The 26,986-nt window shown below is 45.5% G+C and overlaps 1 long non-coding RNA gene across 1 annotated transcript in view; it reads left to right on the top strand.

Annotated features, from left to right (window-relative positions):
- The first annotated feature begins 63 nt into the window (after window positions 1–63).
- LOC138682366 (uncharacterized) overlaps window positions 64–26,986 on the top strand; it is a 56,581-nt gene continuing 29,658 nt past the window's right edge. Inside the window, exon 1 of the long non-coding RNA XR_011322463.1 lies at window positions 64–135. This is a non-coding gene — a long non-coding RNA (uncharacterized lncRNA). The remainder of the gene's footprint in view (window positions 136–26,986) is intronic.

Here is a 26,986-nt window from a genome sequence, read left to right on the forward strand (position 1 = left end):
GTGTTGCGAGTTGCGGAGGACGGATACGGCTCGCGCTTTTTTTTTTTTCCCCTTCCCTCCCCCTTTTTTTTTTTTTTATGAATGGAGGGCAGGCGGCAGCTGCGCATGTACTGCGCCCCCCGCCCGGGGCTGGAGGTAACGGCGGGGGAAGCGGGGGCGGGGGGCTCCGCGCTCCCCGCCGCCTGGGGCGGGGGGGGGGGATGAGGGGGGGGGCACCTCCGAGCCCCCTCCTCCCCTCCGGGCCCTGCGGGGTCGCCCTGCCCCGGCCGCCCCTCGCCCCGGCCCCTCCGTTAGCGGCAAGCAGCCGTGAGGATGCCCCGGTCTCTCGGCAGCCCCCCCCCGCCCCAGCCGGCGGAGCAGCCCCCCCCCCGGCTCCGCTGTGAAGCGGGGCGAAGGGCGGCAGCTCGGGCAGCGCTTCTCGCCGGGAGCCGGGGGGTCTGGCAGCCCGGACGGCTTTGTGCGGGCCCGGCGGGGCGGGTTAAGCTGGAGGCTTCGGCCGTCCCCGGTTTTGGGGTGTGCGACCGTGAAGCGAGAAGATATTCATGATCTTTCCTGCAGCGTTCGGCTTCCTTTTCCCGTATTTAGCCTTGCGGTTCGTTCCCTTCCCTGCGGTGCCGTGACACACTCCCGTCCCGGGTAGCTGTGCCTTACGGCTTGGGCGTCTCGCTGGCAATACCTGCGTGGAAATGCAGGCAAAAGCCATAGCTGTAGTTGCATGTCGTATGTACAACCTGTAGATTTATTTTATGGCTGTGGGGGAGGTGGGACGGAGCTGCGCAGGTCACACAAAACCCCCAAGAGCAAGGAGATGGTCCTGCTGGTGGAAGTGAGGCGTTTTCTGTGCTATTCTCAGCTTTGCAGTTTTTTCCATGTTCCGCTTTCTGTAAGTCCTGTTGGACCCCATCCCGAGTGCTCTGCAGGCAGTGTGAGGCAGGCCCTCAGGGCCAGGTTTTAAAACGATCTTTAGCAAACAGCTGCTGTTCTGCTGTTCGGTGTTGAGCTCCCCTGAAAACCTTGCCCTAACTGCGTGCTGAGAGCTCCAAAATGTCCTTATGTGCTTCGGTTCCCATTCAGCAAATGGAGAATCTCAATTCTCAGCTGGCGCAGAAGCAGTGACAGGCTGGGTCTCTGTGTGCACAGTGCTCCAGGATCCTCGGAGACAGGTTGCTTTACACTGAAAAATGCATTAAGAATAATGATGTATTTTTAATATGTGTGAAGAGTCACCTTCAGAGTACAAACCGAGCTCCTTCTGATTTCCTGCCATATTTATGGCACATATATTGAAAAGCTTGTACAGCACTGAAGAGATGTCTATGTTGTTTATTTACTTAGTGCTAATATGAACATTGTGTGTTATTGCAGATACACCCCACAGAAAAGATTACTCTCTCCGAGAGCGTCTGCTCTAAGACTGTTTAGTTACATCTGTGTTTGTCTCTGAGGGCAGAGACCTTTGCAAGTGGGAGCAGTGTTCATGGGTCATGGGCAAATGCAATTTAACAAGGAAAGGACAGAAGAAGGAGACTCTCTAAAGAACAGCTTAGCCGAGTGGTGCATAAAATATTACTAGACTTCAAATATAAAAGGCAGATGCTTGGTTTGAGACTAAATAGAATATGGTTGTTAAAAATGTTGCTTTGTTAATGGTCATGTTCTTTACCATAAAATACTGCTTGAAGGACAGGCAAGCATAGAAATTCTTCGTCTGTGATTTTGAAAATTGGCAAATAAATGGATAATGGAAGAAAATGCAATTTTTAAAAAGCTTATATAGAGGGGAAAAAAAACCAACCCAAAACATCTTGCTGTATTTAGTGTTGGAAACCAGCTCAAAGCTGAGAGACTCAAAAGCCTGAGCAAAAAAATCTGCTCTGATCCCATCATTTTACAACACTATCCTATGCATGAATTCTGAACCTTAACTGGAGTTTTGCAAGTGTGCTGTAACATTGCAGTAGTGTGAGAGTCAAGCATCTCAGAATTAAAGGCTTTTTATATAAGACTGCTGAGTTCTGTATTTCAGGGCCACATGTACAATACACACAGGGGAAGTCCTTTGTTGCAGTACAGTAAGCATCCCCCCACGAGACCCTGTCCGCCTCTGTGGCAACTGCAAACTGCTATGTAATAGCAAAGAAGGCTGACACTACAATTACACAGTAGTTGCAGGCAAAGCCCAACTAGACAGTACACTCTTGACAAAAGCCTTAGCAATAAAACTGAAAAGAGGAAATAAAAATTATTATTCATGTGTGTGTGGGGAGGGGCGAGGAGGAAATGGGGTCTGGCCATATGGCTCTAGGGAGAGAAAACTTGGAGTGAGGAAAACTCAGAATATTGCTAGTATCACTGCAAACTGTATGAAACGTTTTTAAGCATAGAATTCTGAAATGGTAAATCTTTGAGTTAATTTACCTCCTATTCCTTCTGCCTCTATCCCTAACATATTTAAAACATGCTTGGCTAATTCTTCCCTATGGACAGAGGTGTTTCTTGCTACAGCTTATCATGTTTGCTATGCCCGGGCATGTAAGGCTGCTTTGGACTGGAACCGCGTGTGGATTCCTCCAAGCTGCTGGTCCCATTTGTACCAGCGGGCCCTGGTTTGGGTCAGGATTCAGAAGCTGAGCTCTGGGTCACTGAAGCAAAACTGCAGCGCGAGGGTGGTGTATTGATTATCTGCACTCTGGAGCCTCCTGGCTCTCTTGACTTTCCTCTGCAAACAGGAGGAGCTGAAGATGCGCACGCTGCCGTGAGCCTTACAAATCCAGAAGGAGCATGCGAGGCACGGGGTGGGATGCGAGCCGGAGGGCTGGCGTCTCTCCCCACCTCTGCCATCTGCCTGGGGCTCTGCTCTGCCTCTCAAATCTCCTTGTTCTTCTGTAAGAAGAAGTTTGTGCTACTGCCTACAAGGACGAGACTGTCCTTGTAGCGAGGGCTCTGTGGGGTTGATAAAGAGTGCCAGGGAGGAGCATCACGTTACCATCATGGGATTCTGGAAGCTGAGGCTTTGAGAGAAATACCACTTATCCTGAGAGGTGTAATATGTTGGCATGTACCAAAGATACAGAACTCTACATTCCTTTCTTGTGCAGGAAATTAATTGCTTATGCATTTCATGCATATTTAAACCCTGAAATGGCTGTAGATTTTTGAACATGATTTCTTCACTGGGATGAATTTTGGTGCTGCCACAACTGCATTGCCTGTAAAGTAAATACTTTGATTTTGTTCTTGCATATCGTTGGAAAATCTGAAAGGTTGCCTGTGCTTTGTGGTAGAGGCTACATCCCTATCTTCTGTAGGGCTTTATGTTACTTTGACTGGCAGGTTCAGGTCATATTATTTGTTTCACTGAAACTATATGGAGCAGCAAAATACTTGTCCAGCTAATATAATATTGCCTGTTCCTGGAACCTCCAGTATCTGTCTGTCTTTTTGCCCTTCCCAATGAGGACAGGAAATATGCATCACCATCATCTAGCTGAACACTTTGCAGTCAACTTTTATATGTTCTGCAATTAGTAGAAGAGCTATGATTCTGTGAACAGACTACAGTAAGATGACATCTGAAATGTTCATTTTGTACCCCACTCTGCTAACCACTGGTGATTCTGTAAAGTGCATGTTATTAGTTACTGTTTATAAAGCCCTGAGAGTTTTGAGTACTTACCAGTTACCACCCCGCTAAAATAATGGTGCATGATAAAGGCACCTCTTCTGACAGCCCATCTCGGCATCCCCCAGGTGGTGCTGAGCAGGCACCTTTGCTTCTGCTCGTCACCCGTGCCACCTGGATGAGTGTCTTCAGATGTCAGATGCCCGTCTGGTCACGTTCCTTAAATGCGTTGTGCCTCACAAGGCCATAATCCACCCACCAAACTGTGCACGAGGCAGGTCTGATATCCGAGTTGTATGCGTGTGCCTGGAAAAGGGGGACGGGACTGCTTTGGAGGTCGGGGTCTGTCAACGTCTCGCACCTGGGGACAGCTGGAGCGTGGTTTTCTTCCTGACTACCCGCAGCAGGAGATGACGTTGTGTGAAGACGCTGTGTGTGTAAGTGAGTACTGAACAGATAGCCAGAGAGAGAGAATATTTAAGGGCCTTTCACACTAAGGCTATATAGCCTGCTCTGTGCAGCATACACATGACCGGCCTCTGGAATGTGTGTTACTACCCATGTTTTTAAGGTTATATTCCTTTTTCCCTAGCTTTAAAAAAGGAAAAAGTTCCCCTTACAATCAGGCATGTTAAACGGAACATACGCTTCTTCCTCTGGGCTTTCAAATTTGCACTTTTCACAGTCACAAAATTATTGTATAGAGATTTAACAAAATGCCATAGGCTGAGCCCTGGGCCTTGTTCAGAGGAGTCTGGCTACTCGGCCAAGCTTTCCTCTTTTTAACTGCGCTCCCGCCTGCCTGGCCCGAGGGAGCTGGGTCTATGGTGAGTGCCTGGCAGTCGCTGGCAGCCGGCTCCTGGGCTCGCCTTGGAGCAGCTTACATTGGAACGTGGTTCTCCAGATCTGCCTCTTCTGTGAGTGTGGGCTGGCAGGTCTCCAGGAAGGGCGTGTGTGTCTTGGCCAAAAGCTGGTGGTTTAAGGAAATGCATGGTTCCTAATCTACCATCAGAAAAAAGCAAATATGCAGGCAATTTAGTAAAGTGAAAGTGCAACCCCCTGGGGAATGCGTAACTTGTGCTTCTGAGACGTTTTGAATGCGTAGCCATGTTCTGTCTTAAATCTTTGGTCACTTGGCATTTTACTATCTTTAAGCTGGATCAAGAGCACATGTGTAGACTTTATCTGCTGAGGTTTTCATGTACCTCCGAAGCCTTCTGGCTGGTGTTTGTAGGCTTACGGTAAGTCAGCATGCAGGCAGCACTCCTGCATGAAGAAGTAGCTAATTCTCTGTCTGAACTGATACTTCATGTGGAATTTTCTAATTTGCTGGCAGTGGGCTCAAGTTATTACAGAAGAGGTGGTTTTTAAACTTGGCCTTGCCTCTTGAAACCAAAGGATGCCCTTATGGGTGGTTTTGCCATCTGTTGGTGGTACAAGGAGGAGAACTTTTTCCTTCTCATTTACTTAACCATTTCTGTGTATGTTATGAGGATGGAAACCATAGGTTAAAATTTCCTGTTAAAAATGAGAAAAGGGAATTTCAGGTTTTTTAACACCGAACTCTCAGAAACAGTTCATAAAACCTGCATAACTGGATCTCTGTCTTTTAGTCCACTGAGGTGATGTGCCCCTTTCATGGAAATGCATTGCTGCAAAATCCATCTAGGGCAGCATCATCTGTTTCTGATGTGTTTGATTGTGATGCTTCTAGCTGTAGGCAGAGTAGGGAAAATTAGGCCCACTGTTAAATTTACTGTGTATTGTGCCAAATATTTGTCATACATATCTCAGTTAAATTGTTTGGATGTTGCTATAGGAATTCTCCCCTTGTGCATTGCTAACAGCAGTTACTGTGCTGGTCTGTCGTGCCTGCAAATAAATAAGAAGGGGTAGGTGTGAGGTGACAAAACTGTTGGCAAAATGGTGACTGCTACGTTGGCAGTGGTATCGTGGGCTATCAGTCACAGCCTGAACCAGGTCCGTGTCGAGATGCCAAACAGAAATCAGGTGCTACAAAACAGATGCCAAACAGAAAATAGAAGTGCCTGCTTAGATGCAGAGATATTAGGCTTGGGTGCAACTCTTGCAGGGCTGTGTTTGTAAGCTTTTAAGATGAGCAGAATCTGGGAGTATTGGAAATGATACCACTTCTCAAGAGCTCCTTTTTGGATCCTTTTGGATTGCACCCACCCGCAGCCTCCGTGGGAAGTAAGAGAGAAGCCCACCGTTGTAACCCAGAAAGGGAGGGATGGAGGGATGTCAAAGCAGACCCTGTATTTCTGGTGGGGAGGAGGGAGTGCTGGGCCCATCCACGCAGCAATACACCATGAAAGTGTTCCTGAGCTTTATCTTGCTGCCCTGAAAAGCCAGAGCACGTAGCGGGGGGCCTCTCCCTGGCAGCCAGGCTCCCTGACACGGGGGCAGTGCATCCACTCTTCTTGTTATGAAATTACTTCAGAAACTTTGTAGTCCACCCTGGAGGTGACTAAGTATCGTTATCTCTATTCTAAATGAAGCTATTGCCGTTGTCTGCTTCTGTGGTACAGATGAAAGGTCTGGGTTTCCTCCTCTTCTTATCAGGCACCTGTTGCTTGTACCCAGACATTACTCACATCCTTTAAGTCACATCTTGTTTTGCATAATTAACACCAACTGCACTTCATTTCCTTCCTTCCCTCGCAGTTTTGCTCTGTGGCCTTACCTGGCTGTGGGAACATTCGGTGTTGTTTTTGAGTTTTAATACAAGGAATGGAAATCAGCCTCAGCTTTGGGGGTATCGGCTCATGAAAGATGAGAATATTTTACTCTGGTATAAGGGATGCTCTTTAGTCTTGAACTGGTGCTGCAGCCACAGTCTGTGGTGGGACATTCTGTTCCAGTTCCTTACGAGTGGTTTAAAAAAAAAAAAAAAAAGGCAGCAAACCTAAAGAAAAGTCTGCGCAGCAATCACTTGTCGCAGTTGCGAAGTTGTGCTCAGAAAATGCCACGTCCTCCATCTCCATCAGCTTGTGTGTCAGAGGACCGAGCTGGCTGTGCCCCAGGGTGATGGAGAGCTGTGCAATACGCTCCGAGGCGGGTTGGGATGGTACCGAGGGAACTATTTCCTAAAGCGTGTGTCACTGTCGGTTATTTTTGGGTGATTTCTAGCATTGATGCCTGGCTCCTGGCAGCAGCCCGTACGTGCAGGGTTTGAGGTGGGAACCATAATGCCAGCACTTTTGCTTGCTGCAGTAATTCATGATTTGCTTTTGTTTGGTAATTCACTTCAGCTTTTAATAACTATTGACCTGGTTTTACATGAATAATTGGGTGTTTATGAACAACTGTAGTAAGTGAACCTACACCGTTACCTCGCTGAGCTCACGGTTTAGTTAGGATAAAGTGAAAGGTAATGAGAAGCTTGGAAAGACGGTCTATGTGAGGAAGACAGAAAATGGGATTCTTCAATGAGGGGGGAAAAAAGGAGATCCCAAATGAGTAAAGAATATCCAGGGCAAAAACTGTGCCTGTCCTTCCACATCCCATCAAATCACTTGTGATTTGCCCTCTCTCCTGAGAAGGCTGACAGGAGCTCCCTTGCCTTTGCCTCTTTCTGGCCTGTTTCTTCCCTCGCTTTCACTCAGATTTGGTACAAGCAGGAAATAAAATGTAATTCTTGCAGCTATCAAATAAAAAATCAAGACCAGAAGTGACCTGTCTTCTTCACTCAGGTGCATTGCTTGACAGAATAACAAGCTCTCGCTAAACAGCTTCCCTTGTAAAGGGATTTTCATAAGCTGTGGTTAAATTTGACTGATACCACTGATTGATACCATTGACTGATACTCAATGGCAAAAATTATTTTACTGTTTTTTCATATGCGCTTAAGTCTGTATAATGAAATTTATCTTATACTTCAGCATAATATTTACCTTATACTTCAGCATGATATGTTAGGTGTCTACCATAGACCTGAGCAGAGCCACATTGTTACCTGTAATCCCAAAGAATATTTAACTGCTCAGTATTAAAGTGACAGGATGATGCTGGCACATTTAAATCTCTGGACACCTGCAGTTAACTGACACTGATGGAATAAAATTCCCAGTTGGGAATTATTAGGTTGTAGGTTTGTGTATAAGGTTTTTTTGAAGGATCAGGTATTATATACTTTATTTTTTGCAATTATGTCCGACTTGTCTGACAACTTTAGTTCCACCTGAGCGTACCATCTTTTGCACTTGCTTTTCAAGGTTTTGCTGGCTTGAAGATGTTTTCTGATTAATTTTTGCTGTGTGCTGTCTGTCTCAGTCTCAAAATCTGCACTTGCTATATCAGAGCAATTTGCCATTCACTGGGATAAAAAATTCCATTGAGGTAAATGCAAATTCTGAGGTTGGTACCTTACCAGAATACAGATTTTTAGACTGGCTGTTCCACATAACTGCGGTTTGCACAGGTAGAAATCCTTGAGGTAGAGAGCAGATATGGCCTGGTGGTTCTGAATAAACAGGATTCTGAAGCTGCTGTGATTGTTCCTATTGTCCAACTGGCAGAATAACAGCGCTTGTTATCAGGCAGAGACACTAAATCTGAGGTATGGATTTTCCCATCGTAGGCTCCAGGTCTGAAACTGGATCCGTGAAAGGGCTGTGGGTGATTTACCAATCTACAGGACTTGGCCACTTGATTGTAGATCAGTGAGGGTCCTGTGAGAAATATTTCCAACTCTTCCTGATTGAAGAGATTGTCTCAAGGATTGTAAATCTTTCTATTTTTTCCTGAATATTTATTTACGATTCAGGTCAATAATCTCCAGAATCACAATTCTGCTTACAAACGAAATTCCTGGGCTGCATTCCCAGGCATTCCCATGTGACTCGAGCATTTTTAGCAACTAAGTGAACAAATGCAAACATATTTTCAGGGCAGTGGAAGTGTTGCTATTCACATTCTCTCTGAGTGCCTGGGAGCCCTGGCCCCAGGTCTCCTGAAACGCGACAAGGAGAAGATCCCTTCTGCAGAGCATCCCCCCTGTGGCTGGGGGGGCTTGCAAGCGAACGGCTGGTCTGCGCAGGGCAGGCAGAGGGACGTTGGCCATCCTGCAACTTCATAATGCCAACATCATGCTTTTTGTGTCCCGTGTCCCCACTGGACATGTGGAGCTTTATGTGCCCGTGGCTGCATGGGGATGCAGGAGCCATGGGGGCAGCCCGGCCCCGCTCTCCCAGCAGCCCAGGCTGTGATGGTGGCATTCAGCCCAGAAGGTTTTAACAAATCTACTCCTGAAGTACCCCAGATCGTGTAAAACCTTCCCTGGGCCTGCCTGAGGCTTTACTCTTGTCCCTTTTGTCACTGCCCCTTTGGGTGAATCTGCCCAGCTGCTGCCAGATGTGGCTGATGCTGCTGATGGAGGAAGGTGGTCCCCTGGCACAGCACAGCTGCTTGTCTCTGTCAGGTCTGGAACAGCTGGGGATTGTCTTTCCTAATGGATTTATGGGCTTGTGATAGTTCGCGTATATACGTTTTTTTAAATGCACAGGAAGAACTGATGCTACCAGCCTGTTACCTGCTGGCACACCTTTCTCAAAGCCCTATCAGTTTACTTGTGACTAAGAAAATGAATTTTCATATGGAGGAAATTGTGTTCCCTGGCAAACAAGGCAACATTGTGGAAAAGTACTGACATTAAAAGTCATAGTGACTCTAAAGCAGTGCTTTGTGGGGCTTTTGGTGTTCATATTGCTATAGCAGGCCAGTTTGAGCCTGAAAAATCCAAGTACTGGGATTGTTCTCACTTCTCCGGCACCAGTCCATAAACAGAGCTGCAAAGTACTGACAGCAGCCTGAAAAAATGCTGCATCTTTCCCTGAAACCCTCGCTAATACTCAGTTATATTTTGAATAGAAAAAGCTATAACTCTTTCCTAAAAAGCCATATAATTTTTCACTGCAAGGCTCCATTTAGAAATGATGTAATTAATGAACAGCAAAGCAAATGCTTAAATATCAACTTTTTTTTTGCGCATATATTACAATCAAGTGATCAAAAGCAGACAGCAAATCCATCTTTATTTTGGCAAGGATAAGATCGATACCTTCCACCTGTTATAGACAGGGATACTGATCACTAGTAGCCATTCTGAATTAATTGTGTCAGCATAAAAACTCAAATACTGTTATGTTCTTTTTTCCCCTCCATCTGTAGAATTGAACTTTCCCTGAAAAAAGACTGCAGCAAAATGATCTCTGAGGTCTCTTCAGTTAAATAATCTGGCTTCAGCTTTAAAATACTTTTTGTGGGCAATTAGTTTTGATTTGTTGGGTAAGATGTTGGGGCTGTTTCTATAGAAAGAGCTAAAGTCTTACAATGCAAATGTATAAATCACTTGAGCTTACAACTGTGTGATTGCCAAGGCACCGCTAATGTTTCTTTCCTGTTGCATTTCTGGATTTAAGTTTATGAAACTTGTAGCAAAAAGGAACATATTTAATTCCAACTTAGCTATTGCAGTAGTTAACAGTATTTCTGTTAACCAATTTCTGTTATTTCTGAGGTTAAATGCAAAAACTTCACTGGAGATGGTGTCTGCATGCTGGGGCTAGCTAGGTGGCTGTGCTGATGGAAAACAATTGTTGGGGTTCTTTCTGTATGCTGTAAAACCATCCTGTATTGTAACTCTTTGCTGTTTCCCCAGGATTGGTGATGATTAACTGCATATTTTAACCATAGGTCCTTTGTGCCCTGTAGCACGAATATGGTTTGTGTGGCTCCTATTTCCATCCTCATGCAGTAATTTTTAACTAGCTTTGATTTTTGATGTGATGTGTATATGTAACATATATTACAATAGGAAAGGATGAAATGTAACATTTTGTTAGTGATTTATAACTTCTGAAATAAGCCGTAAGCTAAAATGTTCCTCCAAGATAAAGTTCCTTTGGGAAAGCGACATTGCTCAAGCAACTGGTGTGAGCTTGTTCCGAATTAACATTTCGGGTGAACTTTTAAGCAGGTCGGTTGATCGGTGTGTGTTCCCTGCCAGATCGGCCTGGCTGGGTGGTGGGCAGCTGTGCCGTTACACCCTGCTGAAAGAAAGCCTCAGACAACGTGAAAATCAAAATACCTCCTTACAAAGAGGTGCCAAGTGAATGTCCCGCTTCTCCCTCCCCATCCTGTGCCAACAGCGGGAGCGGGATGCCGATGGGATGAAGGCTGCGGGATGGGGGGGGGGGGCTCGCACCTCGCTCCCAGACCCACATCAGTGGGGGGGTGTCTGTCTCTCCCTGCAGGATCCGATCCCCCTGTTTTTACATCCCTCATGCATTTACTCTTCCACAGGGTATGGCAGTAGAATAAAATTAACTCAGCCCTTCCCTCTTCGAAGTGTTGCTGGGTATTACAGAGTCACATACTTGTATATAATTACCATATTCTAACACTTAAATATTTTCCTGACTAATTTCCTCCTGTCCCTGCTTTGAAAATACCCAGATTATAGCCATTAAAATGTTATAGACTGGAAAATACATGATTTCAAAGGAATTTTTTTTAACACTTAAACCCCACTTTTCTTTGTGGCCTTAACCTGTTACCTTTCACAGAATTACTGGGCTTTAGTGTTCTTTTTTTTTTTTTCTTTAAAAAAACCCCACAACCCACAAACCCACAGTACTCCTAATGTTGTATATCAGAATGTTATGACAGTTCTGCTGGGCTGAGTCCAGCAGTCTTTGCTCTGTCAAAATACCCATCAGTTCCTGTAGTTTTCCCTAATTAATGGTGCAGTAATGTGGAAATTTAAAACAGCAACAGAAAGTAAATGTTAAATGATTTGCCTTTAATGGCTCTCAAACCTTTTTTTCCTTGTGTTGTTACTCATGAGGTCTTCTTTGGGCACCTTCATGTTCTTTTCTGCTGTTACTGGTTCTCTTCAGAGTTCTTCTTTCTTCCTGCAAGTCAGTGATCTTATTGATGTCCGAGACTTGCAGCCTAAAGACGAAACAGCCTGGGCAACGAATTTCAGGCGACGTATTTCCTCAGCATAGTAATTAGCCCTGGCTACTGATGAACAAAAGCAGATAATATTTGAAAATAATAAGAATTTGCTTTTGCAAGATCTGATTTCTGACCCTGTGGAGGAGAGGCGGGGAAGCACCACATGGGTTCTGGGCAGACAGCAGGAGGATTCCAGCTCAGGACCTTGGCTGTGTTTGGAGAAACCCAAATACAACGGGGGTGGATGTACCTGACACCCTTCTGCAAGCTGGTACCATTTGGGGGTAGGAAGTGGTCAGGTTTGTAATGCCTTGCCAAAGGAAACGGTTAAATATTTGAATGCAATGTCGACTCTAAGGTTTGGAGGAAGATGTGCAGAAAGGCGAGAACAGGGGACTGTGGTGAGGGGTGCCGGCAGCTCGGGGCTTGCTGGGCTTTGGAGCTGCTGGCCCCCATCGCCTCTCCGCAGGCTGCAGTTACTTCTCAGCCCTTCCCAGCAGCTGCGTTCCCAGGCCAGCCTTGGGCATCCCTGGGCTGCCTTCTCCCTGGTCTCACTGCCACGCCGTTCTTAGTTATCAGGATTTTCCCACACCTCGAAATCTGTGTCCTCTGCTGCAGCTTAACGCTGTTACATCTTGTTCAGTTCCCACTTGCTAATTAATGTAATTAATTCATGTTCAGTTGATAGCATCCTTTTGTTTCTGTCCCTCCTTAGCTTTCTATTCTGAGTAGAATATGGGTAGTTTGGGTAAAGCATCCTCCAGAGCCTCATTTTCCTGCCGGGATGGGGAGTTGAAGTGAGGCTGTATAGCTTGAAGCATGAGGCAAGGTGGGCTTCTCTTTTGTTTCTTCTAAAATGGGAAGTTTAATTAGTAGCCAATGAACAGGATGGAAGTGATTAAGAAAAGGCCTGTACAAACCCCGGTTCAAAGTGGGTTTCTCGCTCAGGGCGCCCTGCGGAGCTGTGTTGGCATCGATGGGAGCGCCCACCCCGTGCCAGCCCCTGGTCAAGGGCACCGGCTCTGCGGCTTCAGCCCAGCGCCGTGTGCCGAGACTCGGGAGGACGCGGGGACGAGCGAGTGGAGTTTGCTGATCCTGTTTTACGGTGTTTTGGTTAGCTTAAAAATATTTTGTTGTGAGAAACTCCAGATGGATGTGAATGTTCTCAGGGGTGGAGGGAACAAGTGAAGGGAGAGAGTTAGTCATCGTCCTGGCAGGCGAGAGCCGATGAGGACAAGCGCTGAATGATGCACACGGGCAAAAATAGCCTGAATTTCAAATGTAATGGGATGTGACGGTTAAGTTCCTCCGAGGGAAAATACTCTGAAGTCCTTGTGCACGTCTTCACAAATGTTTTGGTGCACAGCGCAGTGTAGGAGCTTTTCTTATCTGTGGGACAAATGGAAAATGTTTGGGAAATGGAAAACTAGAGGAGAGAAACTGATGTAAAATTATGTCAGGACTTATTGGCCCAGAGTTACAGGAATGATGAGATTTATATTTCAGTCCAATCCAAAACTCCACTTTTTCAGTTCAGAAGTGAAGCCTCCTGTCTATCGAATGTATGCTAGCACTTTCCAAGACTATTGAGTTTGTCCGATATTCTTTGAAAGCAGTAATGTTAGAAGGGAGAAGCTGTTTGTAGAGATTTTGACCTGCTTATTCATTGGTTTTGTGAATTCCTTTTCATTAAAGCACGTGTTGAAAGAAACTTGAGATTTCACCTCAAAACTTGTCTTACTTATCAAAGTCATTAGAAATGAAATGGTTACAGTCTGGAAATGACCCTGAATTTTCATGATCAAATCAAATTTTGGCCCCCAGAATTGTCAGGAATGTTAAATTCTGGTAGTTGATCTGCTAATTGCTATCCCTGACAGGAGCTTGGCAGCCGAAGGGGCAGGGAGTCCTCATAATTTTTTGTCGTACCTAGACAAATTCAGTGATATGATTAATAAAATTATGTGGATTTGTCCTACCGAGAAGGTCCCTGGGCTATTTCAGACAGGAGGCCCTTCTCCAGCTGCTGGGGACTCGGCTGAAGGGCTCTGAGGTTGGAAGCTCCAAAGGGTGCAGGGAAGGTTTTGCTGTTGCTCTTCAGCAATTTATAGTGAAATCTGTAGAGCAGTGAAACCAGAGGTTGAATGGAAACCACCACCGTATTCCACTTCTCCTGTTTTCCGCATCCCAGGTGGGATCTTACCACTCAGTTGTGTTTTTTCCTAAAAAAATATACTTTGGGGGATGTCATGTGTCCCTTTTTTGTCCCAGGCTCTCTTATGAAGCCTGAAATGACTTGTCAAAGATGCTAAAGTTACCTTTGCAGGAACCTAGTAAGACTGTTTAAGGACAACCCTGACTAGGACCTCTCTTGCACTTGCAAGCTCTGCTAATCCCTGTGGTGTATGTGTGTTAGTAATGGAGTTTCTTTTATTACTCTGTATTTGATGACCTTAGTGTTTACAAACAGAAATTATTTAATGTGAATGCTGCAGTATCCCAAAAAGTGTGTAATGTTTTGTCAGTAAGATATTTGTGATAGGCGTGTTCTGGACGTGGTTTATCCCCATTTAAGGTTTTCATGCCTTGGGGATTGGATAGACTTTTTTTAATGGAACAGTGTGTATCTCCAGTGGAAGTGTTTTTGTTTTCAAAGTCAAACAGCACATTGTGGACACATGGAAGTGTGTGGCTTCCAAAAAACAAACCACTATTTATGGATGCTTAAACAGCTAGCGTAGACCAGTTTGGTGTATTTTTAGCAGTAGAGAGTTCATCATTTGATACGGGGGGATTAGAATTTGATGAACAGAAGGCTGGAGATTTCAATTTCAGGTTTTGTCATTTGTTGTCTGGAGATGGAAAAGCCCTGGACTATTAAACTACTGTCTCTCTAGGCCGGGAATAGCAAGTAAAAATCTCCCAGGAGAAATTAGGATCTCATGCCACTCAACAGACAGGCTCAAGCTATTGCATGGTAAGCTGATCCTAAGCTTGATCTTAGCCCAAAACAAAGTCAAGCTCTAGTCTTTGGCCCTGTTAGTCACTTGTAGGCTATGAAAGAGGATTGCTCTGACTGAAAATCTGTCTAATAAAAACTACTTTTATTATTAAAATAAATTAATATTATTAAGACAAGTAATATTACTATTACTTTAAAGAGAATGCATGCCAACATGGTGTTTTCATCTGTTTCTTTTTGGAGGACATGCTCACACTCCTAATTAAAATCTTACTGTTCACAGGCATATGTGTAGTCAGTGCATGACAATAGCTTGGGATTTAATGTATGCACAGGTTAAATTAATCTGCAATTTTCAGGAGAGCAGTGCATCAGTATCACAAGATGTTGAGACTATTTCCTACGTGCTGTTGTACTTTGGTTTTAGGACAAAGTGTTGGTTCTGTAGCTGTGTGCACTGCCAGTCCCTGTAAGCACAACGCTGTGTGTGACAATGGGATTACTGTACAAACAGTGCTGGTTTCTTAACATAAAAAAAATGCAGCAAGGAATTTTTAGCACGTTGTCATGCAGCACTCTGTTTCCTGGCTTGTACGTTCAAGCTGTGTAATAATATTTATATACAAATGCTGACTGTGATTTTCCACCCCGGAAAAAGGAGATGTCATTTAAAAGTGCTGTGCGTGATGTAAAGCAGAGATTTTTTGACTTGCGTACTTGCATATGGTGTGGGTGTGTATTTTAATTGTTTGAAAAGAGATCATTTAAAAAAATATAACATTCTTGCTACATAAGCACATTCTCCTGAAGTAAAGGTCACTTTGCTCTTTAAAAGTTGTTCTTGGAAGGGAGGGGAGGTTCCTCATGTTGTCTTTCCCCTGTTCATACCTTTTGAAGTTTTCTGAAAAACATTAAGTAATTAATTGTTGGGCTGAAGCAGCTCTTAGACCATGTTCAAGCTGGGATCCAGTAACCTGAGAGCTGCAGTCATGACTAAATGTGCATTGGCACATGGAAGAGCATTTTTCCCCCTGAAGAACCATGCTATTCGATCTCCCCGGAACTGACACCTGCGCCCAGCAAACACGCAGACTCATTTTACTGTGTGAATGATCACATTGAGTCTCTTAAGCTTTTCTGGAGCCAGGATTTATAAACAGTTCCAAGGCAAAATCGTTGCTTTTTGGCTTCAGCCAAGGAAACTGTTCTGACATCTTGCCAGTTACCAGCGCATTTCTGATCCCAGTATTCTGGGGCTTTAGTTTTCATGTTGAACTCTCTGGTCCTAACGATCTCTTAGTGGACTGTACATACAGAAAATAGTGACACGCCAAGCTGAGATGTGTACGTTCATCTTCCGATCCACGCTTGACCAAAGAAGGTTGGATCACAGCTTTGTTTTATCCTGCTACAGTGACAGAATCCAGATGTGACGATCCTATATCTTTAAAGTTCTTGTTTTTCTCCTTCATAAAGTCTTTGAAGCCGGGGCTGTTGTTCTGGCTGCACAGCTCCTGGTGTAGCAGGGTCCTACACCTCTCTGGCACTGTAAGAAACGAGTCATTGGGCTACAGGCTTACCGATGCCAAGTTGCATTTCCAGATAATCCCTCAATAAAGATGGATGCTCTTTGTTGACAGCAAAACACAGGCGTCCAGAGAATAATAAAGTGTTGGAATAAACAATGGGTGGCATGAAAACCCATCTGCTGACATGCCGCGAAACCTGCGGGCAACCCCCTCCGCTCTCCACATCCAGGCAGCGCTGGTCTCTGGCCAGCATTCATGCTGCATCTCTGTCCTCCTGGTCTTAAATGTGGGCATTCTTGAGTTGGACATCTTTAATCCTGAAAGAGCTCTGCTGTGAAAATAGTGCTGCAATGCACAGCTGGGGTATGTACATGAGTGTTCATAGACACAGCCCAACTCCACCTGCTAACGAAGAGCAAGGCCAGTGCTTCTGGGCAGGCTATCCATGCTTTAAACCTCATTAACTCTGCCCTGAGTGGTGAAGCTTTGTAGAAATACATGTCTTTTTAGATAATCTTTAGCCTCTGATCTCCTGGATGCGCTCTGGACCCGTTCTGTGCAGTTGGATGTGGAGGTGGCAAAGGATGCTCCACCGTGGTGCCGCATCTGCGAGGGGTTGGTGGCAAGTGCCAGCTCCCGATGCTGGTGGCTTTTGCCTGGGCCCTTGGATGCCTGGGGGAGGTATGAGTTATCCAGGACATCTGGAGCCTATTTCAGATATTTGTGGGGTTTTTCTGTTGTACATTTATATTATAAGTGGGATCCCATTTCCTCCCTCTCCTTTCCCAAAAGAAAGGAAGCACCATACCATTTGCAGGAATGCAGTCAAACTTATCCTGGCCCCAAGTGTGGCTCATTTTGACAGTACTTTTGCTTTTCTTCTTTGAACTGAGGAATTCTGCATTGTGGTAATTTGTGTGACTAGATGCGCGACTTTGTCACAATAACAGCATTTGTGCCCCCATGCCACAGCAGGCACGCAGTTTGTGTTTTCCTTGGCTTGCCTGCGGACATCTTACAAATTTTCCATTTTGCGAAGACTAAGGACACTTTGTGCTCTCAAAACAACTTCACTCATTAGGCTTTGCAGTGCACTCCCATTACGCTAAAAGCCTGTGCCGAGCTCAGACCTGCAGTGAAACGAGTGTCCCTGATCGCTCCCTGCTCCTTGTACCTATGTATTTTCAGAAGTCTCAAAATGTCTAGCCAGCAGTTTGTCTCAAAGCTAGTCAGTAAAGCCTTTTGGAGGGGACTGCTGGTACCCAAGCACCTGCTGAGGAGCAGGGTGGGAATGGGGGAGTCCTCGCAGAGGTGCCGGGAGGGTGGGTGGGTTGTGGCATCACATTTTCCCAAGAACAGGTTGTCTTCCTTTGTTAACAAGGCAAAGATGTAGCAGCTGAAATTTGGTTGACAATATCAGGTTTTTGCAGATTCCTTGATGCTGATTCCCTTTGAAATGGTATTTTTAAAAGAAAAAGTAGAAATAGTTTTATGTGCCGAGTTCAACTTATGTTGAGAAAAATCCCCATCACAGAAATGCTCTTTAGCAGAGTGGGTGCAAGAGCTGCTCATTGCCGTTGGGGTGGCTGTAAGCAGGGTCATGTTATCAGTGGGGTTCGTTGCACTGGCCCAGGCGAGATCCAGGGCTTTGCCCGGGGTGAGCACTCGTGGTGGTTCTGGTACCTGCTACAGCTGGTTACTTGGGTCTCATTCATGTTGGGCTTCGTATTCCATGACCTGAGATGCGTGTTCATGCACCGGGTGTCCATGCGGTGCTCAGGCTTCCTGGTGTGTCAGTGGAATAACGACGTGTCAAGCAACTATCCAACTCTGCAGGATTTTCAAGTCTTTGCTAGTGACTGCCAGCACTGAGCAGGCTTCTTGCTCTTGCTTGAACTGCCTTCCCCTGCTTTATGCAGTTGAGAGCTTAGTTGCTGGGGAGCTGCACAGAGCTCCAGCAACTCATTAATTAGTGATCAATAGAAATTGGCTGGATCTGCAATATTGCCAATACAAGTATTCTGTTCTCTTTTGAGGAGTCAGGACTTTTGGGATGGCCCAACAGTGATTGCAGTCAGCCCCACGGCGTGGGACTGTGCTGACACCCCTTCCACCACCGTCTAATCGCGTGTTAGAAAGGAGGTGAAGGTGGCAAATGCTGTGTGTCCCAGCCCAGGGATTTCCTTTCCTACTTGACTTTGGAGATGTGGAATGCAGCAAGGGATTTGGGAAGCCAGGCAGAGTCCAGCTGGGCTGGTGGGGGCCAGTGAGGGGACTCCTCCTCTCGCCATCGCACCCCAGCGAGGTGTGCTGTTACCTCTGCTGAGAAAATGAGTCTTTCTTCAGAGAGTAGAAGGGTACCTAAAAGAAGAGATGTATTAACTGCCCATTTGGAATGAATCTCTAGGTGGGTGGTTTTGGCTGAAGGAACAACTGCCTGGGAGGGGGATACTGGTTTTGCACAAGTGGAGTAACATGGCTTTAAAAACCTGGGCTGGACAGGACAGCAAGAGCCAGCACTTCCTCCCCTAACGCATTCAAAAGCAGTTTTAAATCGGATTAGGATTTTAACAAACACTTCATGGTTTACTCTCCACAGGGAGGATCAAAGCCCAAGGAGGACTCTTTAGCCATTTGCTTTTCCTTTATGTAGAAACTTCACTGTGGCTGCCCTAAAAAACCCACTAAATACAATTAAAAAAATCCCTTCTCAGAAAAGCAAATGACTTGACCACAGCCTAAAATAAGGTGTTCATTATCTGCTGATTTTTTTTTTTTCTGTATTTGCTGCTTTGCTGAGTTCCCATTCAGAAGTGGTGCAGGGAGCAGGTCTGCATTCCCAGCTCCAGCTGAACTGATCCTGGGAGATGCCAAAACCAGACCATGTATTTGCCTTAACGTGCTCTGTCATCATAGCTCCTGGGCAAAAAATGAGGTTCAGCGTTTATTCCATTGAAAAATACAGTAGCGTGGAGTCTCACTAGAGAAAAGGACTGCTGCACTATTACACAGATTTGCGTATGGACTCTCTTTTGCTATTTGGTGGCACTGTTTTTAAAATAATAGCAGTTTGTGTGTATATCCCTGTTCAAGGTGACCAGGGGTTTGCCCTGCTGGGGGGACGCTCAGAGACATAAACAGCAAGGTTTAAAAATATAGTAATAATGGGAGAGGAAAAATAGTTTGTGGTTAAAACAGAGCACCATGTCTGGCCCTCTGGCTTCTTCCTATTATTATGCCAGCGACTTTTCTGAAAGAAATCAGTCGGGACTGGTCAACCTGGAAATTTGGAGCTGAGGTGCTGCAGGGACGTGGGCTGGGGGGGGTGTCCCTGGGCTGGGAGGGGGTCCCTGGGCTGGGGGGGGGCTGTGTGGCCGCGGCCCCTCCGTGGGCAGGGGGTGGGCTCCTCCCGTCGCACCTCCTCTGTAGATGGAGTTTGCCGCGAAGCCCGTTTCTTGGTGTTTGCGGGGGAAATGTGGTATTGACTGAGGAAGGGTCTGCTCATGCCAATGGATTCCCAGGGCTTTGACTAGAGAGAGCAGCTCAGAACGAAGCCCTGCATCCCGTATCCCCCCCAAATCCGCGTGTTGGGTGTGAGGTGAAACGTTCTCGCTCTCTTGGCACCTTGCAGGCGGCATCTCGCCGGTTCAGATGAGCTGGTTCAGGCTTCGGTCCGAGCTCTCTGTGCCTTTGCCAGCCCAGCTGAGGACCTGGCCAGCCTTCCTGGTCTTCACTGGAGGGTGCCTCAACCAAAGCCTTGGCTCTTTGATAAGAGCGTGATCACAGACGTCTGAGCCGTGCCAACGTGCCGAGGAATGTTTGCAAGGTCGATGGGCTACGATGCCCATGACTTATTTGTTGGCTAATGCTTGTTCTCTCCTCCCCATGTAATGCGGTTTAGTTCAGAAAGTGAACTACATGCAGAATGAGGATTAAACTGTGTAAGCACTGATGGATGCTTTGTAGGGATGCTTTGCAGAAAATCATTACTTTGAAATGTTGGAATAGAAAAGAACATTTTTCAGGCTTTTCAGACATAGCATGTTGTGGAAGAGAGGCTTGGAACAGATGTACTCATAGTTTATTCCATTTATCATATTAAAAATAAAGAAAAGACCATTTCAGCTCATTTACTGCTTTATTAGTTCAAATAAAGACCTTTCCTAATCAATGTGTATAGCAAACACAATGCTTTCATAACTGGCAGTAGTGTTTCCAAAATTAATGAGACTGTCCTTGTTTATTGTCTGGTAACAAGTCAGAAAGTTGATACATTGGTCTAATCCTACCGTTCTCTTATATTCATTTTAGTGTAGGAAAAATTACAGTCTTATTTTTAAATTTTAAAGCATTTGAGGGTTGTTGTTTTCCTCCATCTGTTTGAGAAAACGCTGCTAGAAATGAGAAGGGCTGTACAGGAAATGTTCATGAAGGCAGGCATCTAAACTACATCTAAGGGAGTCTTTTGCTCTTATTTATCTAGAGGTATTTATTGATTTTTCCTTCCTTTCCAAAAATACTGATTTAATTTATGAGGTGATAGAAGAGGCTGGGAGAATAAATTTACCTATAAGAGTGCAGCATTGTCCAACTAATTGCCCAGGAAACAGAAAAGACCTGCTGATCTACCCCTGCAGATGTTTCTCATCTGGAATACAGACCAATTCTAGCCTTTTTTTTTTGATTACTGTTTATTTTGATGCTTTATTATACTGCCATTACCAGGAAGGAAACAGTACACAGAAATCCAGCAAGATGCTATTTGTACTTTGGTAACATTTATTTAGCAGCAATTTGGGGTTTAACCGCTTTCTCCCCCCTTTTCTTTTTCTAGTTGTGAGCCCTCGCTTCCATTGCTCCATTGGGAACAATAAAACATGCTGATGGGTATATGGGCTGATACCCACCATGGATGTTGTTAAACTACCTGAAATTTTATAGATACATTAATGCTGATTTCCAGAGTGTAATTAATAAGGACCTGTTGGCTTTTTTTGCCACCTAGTGCTTCTGTCCCTGCATTACTGTGAAAGGTTGGTATGTGCGAGGAGTCAGGAACCATATGCTGCAGCCTTCTCAGCCAAATGCATGTTTGATTTGTCAGAGAAGTTTCCTTGCACGAGTGGAATAAACTTAAACCTTCTGTGTTTTGCTAGAGCTACCGAGGGCTGGGCCAAACCTTTTGTACCCTAAATGGGAAGAAGCAGGCTTATATAGTACCTCTTGCTTTTGGAGTTGTTGTGATCTGGATTTTAAACTTGGTGAATCCTTCTTTATGAAAGATGCTAAGCTTGCTGATATTTTGTGTTTGATAGGATGATACATGTTCCCACTGTGGACAGAGCTTCAGATCTTTTAGCTGTGCACACAGAGCATCTCTGCCCTCTGGATCCGTAGCCAGTGATGCTCTGACACACCTCAGCTATCATTCCATGTGATTAAAAATGTCTGAAAAATTAAATATAGGCAGAGCCAACAATCCTGTGCCACTTTATTTCTCCAGATTTCTGCTGTAGATGTTAATGTGTAAGGTGAGTGTGCCTACATCTATTGCATGCACTTGCATTTACACCCAAAGGCACATCATTGCCTTAAATTACATGTGTGCATTACAGCTGAAAGTGGGCAGAATCACATCTGTATCTAAACTGGGTGCTTGCAAGAAACACAGTCTGATCTGAGCTCTGTGTGTGTGTTCATACTGAGGGACGGTGGAAGCCCTCCTTTCCCCGCGCAGGTTCTGGCTTCAGCAAACCCAGCGGTATAATGGAGCTGTTCTGCTCCAAAGGGGAGCAGGAAGGTGGGTGGATTAGGAAAAATTTTATATTAGTAATTTTTTTCCACTGGGCCATGTCACATTCAAGTCCCGCCATAGCTTTACGGCTTACCAGGCTACTTGCCGTCCCTCCTGCGAGTGGTGGACCTGCTCTTGTCCATCTGCCTGCGACTGCCGGCCCGAGGCAGCACTCGGGGCGCTGCGAGGGTCAGTGCTCTGCAAAGCTTTGCAGTGACGGTGGCTGCAGGTTAGAGCAGCACCGACAGACTCCTGCAGTGGGTAATATATTGCTTTTTGGTACCATGCTATGGCATCCAGACCTCCCAACTTTTCATAATCCACAAATGGAAAAGTGGCACTTAAAATGAATTTATTCAGGTGGGAGCACTGTAAAACATGAAAATAAGGCTTTTGACTTGCTGCACCTACATTTGAGTGTCAATGAAAAGCTTTTTATTTGGTTTTAGAGCCAGACTTTCAGAAGCCAGTGTGCCTTGTGGTCTGGAACCGAATGTTACGGGTAGCAGATCGGAATGGGGCACTGCACAGTGAGAAAGGGATTGCTAGCAAAGCTGCACGGCGGAAAGGCAAGAAAACATTTGGGCATCTCATAGGAGAGCATTTGCCTGGGGAAGGCTGGAAATGGGAGGGGGAGAGATGGGAGAGGCAGAACCCAGACCGAAATTCCTTTGGGATTAATAAGCAAGTCTTAATTCGCACACTGTCATTATTTTTTTTGCTTTCCTTCCCCACGCGCGGTGCACGCCCGCTAGCCTGCTTTGTGCAGCCGTTGGCGTGTACCACGCAGCCGGATCACCCAGCGCGCCCAGGCTGCTGCCTGCCGGGCAGCACGGGGGCATCTGTGTCGGGAGCTTTTCAGCTCCTTTCAACCAGAGAAGTTGCCTGCACCCTGAAGACAAAGAGGAAGAGAACCGTGAAACAACGGTGGAGATGCAGGGAGAGCGAGCAGGCACGGTTTTCCTTTGCTTATTTTATTTGACACTGTCCTTAAACATAAGGTCATTTTATAGCCTGCCCGAGGGCTGCCAGGCAGAGGAAGTTACCTTGTGAAGGAAGGAACTAGCCCGTACTGTCTAAATATTGTCGATTGTGTAATGAATGGACGCCATGGCTTGAGGAATCTCAATAGTAGCTCTTTGTGCCCCTGGCCACCTCCTGCCAAAGTACTTTCCATAATTAAGCGTAAAACATATTTACATTCCTGTTGTCTTTGGTCCCGGACACACACCTGTATGTGTGTGTATATACATGTATGAGGTGCAAGTATATATATTCCTACGCATTTAGAATGTGTGTTTCTGCCCAGTGCTCACGAGAACAGCCGCAGCAACCGATGGAGGTAATGGGGATGTGTGCTTTGAGGAAGTCAGGGGTCGTAACTGTGAGAGGCAGAAGGAATCCATTGGATTCATCCCTCTGCCAAGCAAGAGTATAATCCCCATATAGAGAGATACTGTATTTTGTCTGAATCAGAAGGTCCAGACTGAATGCTCCCTTTTTAAATTCATTGACGTTTGCATGGAAACCAGAAAAATGGGCTTAAGTCAAGAATGCAATAACCTCACTTAAAACTGCTCTCCATGGCAGTAGCTCATCCGCTTACAGCCTTTCTGCTTGTGTGACGATAAATGGTGGAGTAAAATACTGTGTATAGCTGTATCGCTAGCATATTTATAATACAGAGGTTGATGTACAACAGCTTTTCCATGTGCGTTTCTCCCTCTCCCTCCATGATAACTAGCAGCCAGACATTGATTAGTTCAGTTTGGGGGGAAAAAAAAGTCGTGCAGGACAACTGGATACTTCAGCAAAGAGATTCCTGAAATGTGTCCAAGGGAGAACTGAGCGGTCACGTGGCGCTGGCTCCGTGCCTGCTTCCAGCTGCCGAGTTTCATTAAAAGACAGCCAAAATACTTTAATTAGTCTTCTAGCATAACTTTCCTGTGCAGGCAATGCTATAACTTTCACAGCCGTGGCATCAAGACAGAAGAGATAGTCTGTACGATGCATGAGTGATGGCCATGATGCAACCTCCGTGTCAAGATGTGTCCCCTTCCTGAGGCTCCCAGGAGCCCACCTTGGTGGTGGGGTCATGCTGGGGAGCCAGTGGCAGGAGAGGCAGCCTCGTCCACATTTGGGCTTTCCCAAAGTTCAGTGTGGCTCCAGATCTAGGGCTGTTTCCAACCTACCTCTGTATGAAGTCTCCTCTGACGGATCTTCCCAGCAATAATTTCAGACGAATAGTCTCAAATGGCTAAATTTATATTACTATCTGTATAGCACTCCGAAGAGACACTCGCAAATTTACTGGGGTAATCCCTGCTCCTATTGCAAAACTACTTGCAATAATTCTGCAGAAATTCAAGCAAAAAGTCATGCTCAGTCTCATCATGAGTTTACTTTTCCTCCGGATGCTTTCTGAGCTTTCAGGCTCTTAATGGAAACACCAGTGCTCACACTTGGAGGGCAGGCTGGAAAGTTTGCGTGGGCTTGTGTGTGTGCCAGGGAGTCACTTTTTTGTCCGTCGGAAGCCTGTTTCCATTATGCTTTTGTCAGACTTTGCCTCCATAAAGGGGAATTTGGACTTTTCATGTCAAAGCACTCTGCAAATGTTATCCAAGACCTTTACCTCTAGTCAGTGCTATAGTTGGTCTGAGGAACACCTATCAGCACTCGACCAGGAGCAGGAAAGGCAGGACTAGCGCTCTTGCCCTTTGAGGGAAATGTCTGCTGATTTGTTTTTTTAATTTTTTCCTCCCTCTGTGTTCACCATTTTAGATGCATGCTCATGCACATGCTCTCTTTAACAGCCTGTTTTTCCTCTAACCACTTCCAGCTTCAAAACCTCTCCGCATCTTCTCAATATAAATACATTTTAGCTTGCCCAGTGCAGGCTGGGGAGACAGTAGTGACCTTCAGCTAAGAGCAAAGCATTTGAATTTGACCTAGTTTGCTGAAGAGCGGGTTTGGTGGTGGCAGGGCAGCCGACGAGCTCTCTCCTTGTGGTGAAAGTCCCTGGGACGCCCTGGGGGCAATGGGACAACGTGGGGGAGATGCCCCATGCAAGTGGGAGAGCAGGGCTTAAGGAGGTTGAAAGCCTCAGGGCTTGAGTTTTGGATGTGTATATATATACACGCACACTTAAACTGAAGCTTAACTGTGTTGCTGAGTCACAATTACAATTCCTTTATCCAAGACTTCTGAGATCTGTAGAGTTTTGTGTTTGCTGGCTTTGGACAAGTTATTTCTCTCTGTGGATTGAAAGTTTGGTGGAGCTAACGTTGGTTGGGACAGTAACTTCTAAAAGACTATGTGCGGATTTACCAGAACTCACCTGTCAATGGCTGGAGTTAATGCAATAGTTCAGTTCTTATCTACATAAAAAGTCAGCCAGTTATTGATGCAAATGCAAGCAATTTTGCAGCGGTTTATGCAGGGTTTAAATAAGTTGACTTAAAACCATGTCTTTGAGCAGTGCTAGCTGGCCTCTAGTGAAATTAATTGTCGCACATGAAGCACTTTGAAAAACTCAAATGCGAGGTTTCACCGGAGTGCAAGTGTGTCTGTGTCTGCTTACACACAGTTAATGAAGAAGCGATGGCCAGATTTTACTTCCAGAGACCTGCTTTGCCTTCAATCACAGAGCAGAGAGTTTGAGCTCCTAGCAGAACAAACAGGTGCCTGACAAGTTAGACAAAATCAAAAGAAATAATTTTCACGTCCATATTTTAGTGGTTTTTTAAAGACCAAGCAGGGAGGAGTGTCTGAAGTGGGGCTAATTTAATAAATGCATGCTAGAATCATAATAGCCCTTTAGATTTTGCTGTTTTCTGCAGTACTGGTTTCTCAGGAGTGCTGTGGAAGTGTATTTGTCTTTTGTTAAGGGACATGTGTCTTTAAAATGAAGTTCTCTCCTTATCTCAAGTTTAAAGTGCAAAATTCCCAGGTTGGAAGCAAGTTAAAATTTCCTGTTCCAGCTGCATCTGCATTCAGTCTCAGGAGCAGATACTTGGCTGTAATTAAGAAGAAAAGAAAAAAAAACCCCAAAACCGGAAAGAAATCAGTATTGCAGGTAAAAAGGACCAACCGAGGAAAAACATTCTTTGAAAAGCCCCTCAGGCAGTTTTCAGGATAATTTTTACTTATTTCTGAATAACTCCTACCACTGGTCAGCCTTTAAAAATAACAAAACCAAACCCCACCACACATCCCTGCTGATGAACACCATGGACTTGCTTGTAGCTTATCTAATGCCTGAACATCTGTTTCTCCCTTGCCCGAGAGGTTCTCTTGTGATGAGTTAATGCAATTCCCTACACAAAGGTTAAATAAAGTTGAGAGGCTCTGACCGGTGGCGTCGTGCCACAGAGGCCTGCACTGCAAAAACAGCTTTGCTGCGGAAATATCCAATTCTAGTTCAGAAAGAAACTCAGGAGGGGAAAAAAAGTCACCTAACCTAAGCTGGGGCTGCAGCTCCGAGCTTTCTAGTTTGAGGAAAAGGTACTTAAATAAGGAGAGTGTGGTTTGAACCATGCACTTTCCCTGGGTCTGAAGATCTGGTGCTGGTGGTGAGCTCATCATCTGCTTCCCTCTGCTTGGGCAGCTTCGTCGTCTTCCCGCGGGACGGACTTGGAAGCTGAATACCTGTTTTTGGTGATTGTGTAGTATGCATGCACAGGATTATTTAGTACTTTTTTGATTATTTGATGCTGTTTTGCATGTTTCACAGCAGGGCCTTTTATGACTGGAGCAGCCAGAGGTGAGAAGGGATGTGGGGTGATCCCACCACCACCACCGAGTCCTGGAGCTGATGGGCTGATCTGTGGGTGTTGGGTGGCAAGAGATGCTCAGTGCAGCACAGTGTTCCCTGTGGGGATACACGTGCGTGTTGGGGAATGTCAGATGACCGTAACCTTGCAGCGGTGCAGGACCGCTGTACATGGGGAGCGGCTCCTTTGGAGGCTTTGGCAGCTGTGGGGAGCGCAGCATCCTTGCAGGCAGGGATGCTCACAGAACGCAGCACAGCACGACTTCATCACTTCCTGACTTTCTGAAGATGTAAAGGGAAGTAAGGGATAGCTTAGACCTCGCCATT

Source organism: Haliaeetus albicilla, chromosome 27, assembly GCF_947461875.1.
Source record: "Haliaeetus albicilla chromosome 27, bHalAlb1.1, whole genome shotgun sequence".
Lineage (NCBI taxonomy): Eukaryota > Metazoa > Chordata > Aves > Accipitriformes > Accipitridae > Haliaeetus > Haliaeetus albicilla.